This window comes from Haplochromis burtoni, unplaced genomic scaffold (genome assembly GCF_018398535.1).
Source record: "Haplochromis burtoni strain Fernald_Lab_line unplaced genomic scaffold, NCSU_Asbu1 Contig_736, whole genome shotgun sequence".
Classification (NCBI taxonomy): Eukaryota; Metazoa; Chordata; class Actinopteri; order Cichliformes; family Cichlidae; genus Haplochromis; species Haplochromis burtoni.
This window is the reverse complement of record NW_024583097.1, coordinates 76,911-84,589: the sequence shown is the minus strand read 5'-3', so window position 1 is coordinate 84,589 and position 7,679 is coordinate 76,911.

Below are 7,679 nucleotides of genomic sequence, written 5' to 3'. Positions count from 1 at the left end.
AATTAATAAATTGCAGCATATTAAGGACAGTACTGGCATCTAAATTATATCAATCTGCCTTCATTCTTAAGTCACATAATTTCGAATAAAACAGAATAGGCCAGAATGGAGATTATAAAGAAAAGCAAAGGGAAAATCTCATAAATCCAGCAGTGCTATCAGTGCAGGAAGATTGGGAGCGAGCGAGCGAAAGAGAGCGAGAGAAGGGGGCGCGTAGAGAGGGGAGGTTAAGGAGAGGGGAGGAGAGAAGGCACAGGGAGGGAGTAGGAGAAAGATCCGGGGAAAAACTTTGAAAGGGAAAAAAAGACGTTTCAGTGGCCGCCGATTTGCTAGGAAAAGGACAGTCGGAGGTAGAAAGAGGAGGCATAGAAGACAACTGTGTGCCTGTGTGGATTTTTACCGCTGCCAGGAAGCCGCTGGGCACGCGCCTGCTCGGGACGGGGGATTATAGATGAGCTTGACTTTAAGATGAGGAGCGAGCCCATTCTTTTCACTTCCAGCAGGGGTGAGTGGCTTAAGCTGTCCTTTTTTCCCGTGAAAAAATGAATGCAGCTTGGTTTTCTAGCAGCAATAAACCTATTAAAATGGAAGGTTGTTAAAAGCGACTTTCTTACGATGTATCTCTTGTACAGTGGGATCTCCACGACGTTCAAACTGAAAGCCAAGAACAGCATGATTTTTCCGGGGCTGCTAGTGTACTCACTAACAAAGATTACCGGTCGTTAACGTTTGTTTTGGCTTCCTTGCCAGCTTTTATTATTCTTCTGTTGTAGTTCAGATTGTGTATTGTAGAAATCTGTGTGCATGCATCAGATTGGCGCACGTGCGCCGTTCAGCACATACGCAAGCGCAGAAAAAGGCCACAAATGAATAATGTTTCTAAAAGGTATGCTGAAAGAGGGCACGGGGAAGAGACTGCGGAGAGACAGTTGGCTCCTCGCAGTGTCATTAGGGTTGTGGTCGCGTGTTAAGTGTCTATGTAGTATATGGACTTTATGCCGGACTCCGTTCAGTCATCTGGCAATTTAATGTAGCTCTGACTACAGAAATGAATCCCTTTATAAATGAGAAAGCAATCTGTTTTGGTGATTCTGGTCTTCAAGAGTTTGACCTCATAATGATGTGTAACAGTAGTTAAACTGATATAACTAGACTCAGCTTTTGGGCTGACTTCATTGCTGCCACCAGTGAAACTTGGTGGTGTTATCATACAATTGACAGAAGAATACCTTTCATTGGTTCACCTATTAAAGGTGAACCAATGGAAGGTGCTCTTAACAAATAATGTAATTAAAGCTCATTGTACTTTACAAGCACAAGCAGTACTTTTTTCAGATATTTCACCATTTTATCGGTTTTCATTTTGTAATTACCCCCTATTATGCAACCCAATTCCTTTCTTTCTGGCATGGAGCTTAAAAGCAAGTCTGTTTCTTATTACCTCATTGTTGCTAGACAGCAGATCCACATACATCAACAACATGTGCAGTATCCGTCTCTGAAAATAATCTTTAAAAATCAGAGTACTTTCAACAGTGCTCAGAAAAACTGCTGCATAATTCTGAGCTGGAGGGTTATTCTTACTGTACACTTGGAGCAGTTAGGGGATAAATTATTACCCTTATCTTTGCCTGCCTGAGATTTTGAGACAACAAACTCTGGCTCTCTAGACTTGGTTGCAACAGCAGGATAACGGTAAACCAACCTATTTAGTCAAAAATAGTCACTTTGTCACTGTGTACACTAACAGAACTGTTTTTTTCATCTTCTTATCCATTTAGCTTTATACAGCTGGCAGTACTCAGACAGTTATTAAACAGTCCAGGTCAGCGTTAGGGCAACTCCACCCTGAAGTCAGAGGTTTTCTAACACAACCCTGGAATGACAACACAAATGCTCGATATCTCTCACTTGTCCTCATGTGGTTGTGAAGTGAGTGCACAATAACAGGACCAATGCTAGCAGCTGCAAGGGTTTCGGGTGGCCCGGCAGTGCTTCAGTGCCCGGCATTTGGTGAGGTTTGTACAGACATCTATTGTGTACTACTGAAGCATGCAGTATATAATATTTTTGTTTAACCAGTGTGGATATAGAAGAGCCAGTATGCAGGTATAAAATAGATATCACAACTCAGCTAGGTCTTCTAGTTTCCCAGCTCAAGATTTTCTATGATACAGTAACAACACATACTGCAGTCCTTGCTGAAATATAAATAAGGAATCTTGATTTACTCTTAATAATACTAAGAAAAACTAATTAGGGCTCCTGTAGTGGAGCTTTGTTCGGTATTCTGGAAATAAACCCAACAGGTTGGTTTAGAGTAAACATTGTCCTCATGCATTCAGAGGAATTCAAAGAATTTTTTGGGGTGGAGTAGTATTAATTTATGCTTTTTTTTTGTTTTTATTGGTTTATGTTGTTTTATGTTGTATTGGTTTATGATGGTGTTCACTGATTGGAACTTCTCAGTTTAAACAGTGTTGGGAACACTGTTTATTACTAAAGAGGCCAGCCATGAGGTTTTACCTTCACCAATCTCCATGCTAAAAATACTTTGTCTCTGGCTTTGTACAGGCTGCTTTAAACAATATGCAGGACAGTGATGATAACTATGGCATTTGTTTTTCAGGTCAAAATGGCACGCCCAATAAAGAGCAAACTTGTCATTGTCACAGACTCTCAAAATTAATCTTCTGTATCAACTTAGCTGTGAATGTATACAACATTTTAGTCAAATACCTTAAAACTGCAATTGATAGTTCTATGGTTTTTCTTATACATTAGTTTGATGATCTTCTCTGGCATGCCCCAAAATTTTTAAGTGTGGCTTCTATAATTTTTTTTTACTGGGGTCATGTCCCACCATGAATTCCTGCTCCAGGGTGAAGCTGTCAAGTGTGGAGATCTACTGTAAAAAACTCAGCAGAAATGACCTATTGTGATGCATACCAGAGTGCCATTGAAAATATTTTTTGTCCAACGCAGTCATCACTCACCACCTGCCCTGTTTGTCAGAATTGCCTTCCTGCAATTTTTCTACTTCCCGAAAATGAAACCCAAGTTCTAAGACTGTCTTGACACACTGGTGGAGATCTAGTGCAAGAACAAAGGGGCATACGGGGACTTCTACAAAGTGACCTACAAATGGTAGAAGCTCAGAAAAATAGTACAGAAATGCACAAGAAGATGATCTTGAATGGAGATCAGCCAAATTTAGCTCAGGCATATTTTTTCTAGATAAATCTTCTTCTTTTTTTCCTTGCTGCAGTTGTGGCAGTTTGAAACAGTGGAACAGTGTTGATTGATACTAAACATAAAACATACAAAACTGCAGTGACATTTTGCAAACAGTAATGACTGTCTCACTATACAGCAGTTTAGTGATAATCAATGCATTGCTGTTGTTTTTGATGCTGTTGATGTTGTTTTACTAGCTTCCCTTTGTCTATGCTATCTGCCAACCCTAACCCACTGGATCGGACGCAGGTCACAGCCAAAGACGTTAACCCTAACCCTATCTTAACCTGTAATCTGGGGGAAAAAAGTGGATACTTTTTAAAATATCAATTAGGGAAATTTTTTGGGAGAACTGTTTAATGGAAAGCAAAATTGCATACTTTAACTATCTAGGTCAGAGTTGGGATCGTTACCAAATGTTACTTGGGTTAGCAGTCAAATTTGACCAACTGCTTGCTTCTAAAACATCTCTGATCTAAGGGACCTGGCTTGCTTTCCTTTCTATGTTGTTTTGAGCTGGTGGTGGATTTGAGGCAATAATAGAAAACCAAAGTCAACGTCAACTGTCTCTTTTAGCAAGTCCATGCTCAATAGCTCTCCCATTTATGGGGTGCTGTGCTTTGGGGGCAAATACAAGTGTTAAAGTGTTTATTGCCACTTATTATTGCAGCTTTCCTCACAGAAACTCTGAGTCGACAAGCAATTAATTGGAGTGTGTGTGATGTGGGAACGGTGGGTGCATGGTGTCACCGTACTGGCCTGCCTCGCTCATTTGGTTCTCCTTCCCTGCCTCATTCACCCCAATAGTGATTGAAGTTTAAAAGCTTTCATCTGTCAGACGCGTGAGCCCCTTCCTTTTTTTGGTGATGGATCCCAGCAGTGGAGAGGAGAGATGAGGAGAAATGACTTTGTAATTTCTCCATCCTTCCCTGCAGAGTTGGCCTGTCAGTAAGCTGGCATGTGGGAAGAGAGACTTTAATTTTGGGCCGACTAATCATAGCCCTCCCAGCCTTACCCCTGTGTCAATATGCATCTGGAAAAACACAGGGAAAAAGAATGGGGAGCGAGTGCCAAGCTCAAGCACAATTCAAAGGACCCCAGTGTATGCCAAATAGCACAGAATGATATGGCATACATCCAGCTGGCAGCCTGTTGGTAGCCTACTGATTTAACATCATCAAACAAGCATTTGCCTTTGGACTCGTACTTTAAAGAAGTTAAAATAGTTCTGCTTATTGCAAGCATATATGGTCGCCTTGAAAATTTGGATGCATTAGGAGGAAATCACTTCTCATGAGTCTCACTAGCCTTCAACAAGCTTATTGTAATAGGATGAGTGCATTCACTTGTTAGCCTGTCTGCCTTTAACAAAGCTTTTAGGATTACAGTACAAGACTAAAGCTGCCTTTGGTGGGGTGTCCTAATAGGAGGATAAGGGTACAGGGAGCTGTAATTTTGTCAGTTTGAGCGTTTGGTTGTGACTGTGTAGCTGCTGTTTACACTCGCACAGATAAGAGTGCCTCTGTGTCCTGTTTCTGTAGGTGGTGTTTAATAAGTAACTGATGAAAAGACCAAAGGCTTCTATCACAGTCAGGACAATGGGTACACCTACAGGAATCTAATTTGATTTAAATCAAAGTTAGACAGGCTTTAGCTATTTCAGATTGAAAAAAGGGGCAATCATGCATGATGAATTTTGTATTTTCAGTGTTTTCCACACATAGACTTTATTTGGAGACTGAGGTTAGTATTTTATGTCTGACAGAACAACGCTGTTTGTGATCAGACAAATAGCTGATCACAGTGTTCAGCCGCTTCTAACCAAATGCCAGTTTTATCTATTGCCTGGCTCGCTGACCTGTGAGAACCTGACCAGAACCTGTAGAAAGTAGAGAAATGGTTTATGTGATGTTACTCCGAGCTCACCAAGGCTATAGAGCAGAACAAGGAACACAGCTGCCAACTTTAGCCCATGAAAGTGAAGTTAAGGTGAATTCATATACCATACACAAGGAAAACTTCAGACACAATGACTGTGTTTAACTATTAAATGGAAGTTTTTGAGTTAAATAAAAGATCTCGTCCAAGGTGTCCTGGGATGAAATAGGCAGCATTGTGGAAAATTAATACCAGGGATGCCCAAATGCAGCTATAAAGTCCATATTCTAGGACCTCCAATCTTCTAGATTTCTCTTTACCAAATGTAGAAGGTGTGTACTACAGTTTGAGACTCAGTGGGATCAGTTTTTCAACTTGCTGTGACCAACCTGGTGCTAATAACAAAAGGTATGGTGCATGGCAAACAGACTGCTCGTTATATTGCTTTTTGCTAGTCTATTTGGGTAATTTATAAAACTTGCCTCATTCACACAAGATGGCCCCGCCCCTCCCTAAAGCCTGGTTCTGCCGTAGGGTTCTTCCTGGTAAAAGGGAGTTTTTCCTTCCCACTGTCGCCAAAGTGCTTGCTCATAGGTGGTCATATGATTTTTGGGGTTTTCTCTGTATGTATTATTGCAGGGTCTACCTTGCAATATAAAGCACTTTGAGGCGACTGTTGTTGTGATTTGGCGCTATATAAATAAAATAGAATTGAATTGAATTCATTTATTAGATGACATGTGCTGCTTCCTGAGCTATCACAACCTGTGGAAAATCTGAATTTTCCTGTGAAATTACTTTGTGTTGAATGTTCATGAGTTCTCAGATAGTAAATCAGAGACGTGTGCCTGTGAAAACTCCAGTCCACTACCTATATCTGAATTGAGCCATTTTGTGGATGAAACAAATGATGATGCTTAGTAGACCTACAGCCTCTATATCCTCACCAGTCAAAAACCATGTATAATGTGACACTCATTTCTCACACCCATGCAGCTACAATTCCCAGTCCAATCAAGAGAACCTCATGTCCTCCATTCCCACCAGAAGATCAAAACTACAAGCAGGAGTGTCTCCCCCTCCACAACCCTTCACCCCATCTTTCTTTTTGTCCCATGGTTTTTAGCTGAGCTCCCTCTAATTATCTTTTTAAAAGACATACCAAAGGGCGCATCATTACTATCCCCAAATATTGTTTGGTTTTAGAGCTTGCTTTGGGACTTCTCCCACCATATTTCCACCTCTCTTATCTTCTCTACACCTCCATCAGCACTTCCCTATCCCATCACCTTTCTTTTTTTTTTTTCTCCTTTTCACATCAGGGTTTTGCAGATGTGTGTTTGCGGTCTGGGAAACATCTGCTTCTACAGTAAACCACCTGTACAGTTCGATAGCAATCAGCCCCCCTCTGTGATGTTTGCTTGGCATGCCTGATGGAAGATAGAAAACACACAAACCTCATAATTACAGACCTGAGAAATGGGGCGGGAGCAAGGCAGCTTGTCTTTCATCATAAGTTAATGCAGCATCACCCATCCTCTGATCTGTTCAGAACTCTCCCTCTTGCCTGGTGCTCATCCAAGTTGAGGCTTTAAAAGTCTTTATGAAACATTTATGACTGGTAATAGCACACAACTTTCACAGCTTTCCACCAGCAGTGGGAAGGGAAAAAAACAGTACACAAGGCTACCAGTATAGGACTAAAATATCTGTATGTAGCGGAGGACATTTAAGAGTTATTTTTATCTGATAGATTATAAAGTGAAGCTGAGAAGGGCAGTGAAAATTCAGATGGTAAGCAGTTACCTTTACAAGTTGGAGTTACGAAGGAGTTATCAGAGTGGAAAGGCAGATGATACTCTTTCTTTTCCCCCCAAAGTATTAAGAATTTTTCAGCTTGTCTGTGTGATGGTTTTTATGTAATCATGTGACAAATAAATACCTTCCAGCATCACCCTGTGTTTTGGTGGCATGTTGGAAGCAGTAACCATGACGATGCCAGACCATAAAACCAACCTCAATTAACAATAACCACCTTCTTACTGTAACACTGAACCCACAGTGCAGTTAAGCTTCCCAAAACCGCAGAAAGTGGGTGTTTGGAACTGTAAGTCTCTGGCTTCTCATGCATCTTTTAGGTGCACAAGGACTCCTTTAAAATCTGTTACGTGCCACAAAATAGCAGTTCTGGTTGAGCTGACCTGGTATGGCAGACAATTTATCATTTATGTAAACAATCTTAGTCTACATGTGCCAGATGCAAACTTGCACTTCTATGCTGATGATACAGTTATTTACAGCTGTGGTTCAACTCTTGTCCAAGCCATCGACTCCTTGCAGAAAGCCTTTTCTGCTGTCCAGCACTCATTACATCAGCTTAAACTTGTTCTCAACGCAGACAAAACAAAGCTCATGTTGTTTTCTAAATCAAGGAGACGAGGCCAAACAATCTCATCAGTAACCACTCTTGAAGGTAATAAAATAGAGTTGATTCACACCTATAAATATCTGGGAATCTTAATTGATGACTCGCTTACCTTCAAACCACATGTAGAGAATCTTGT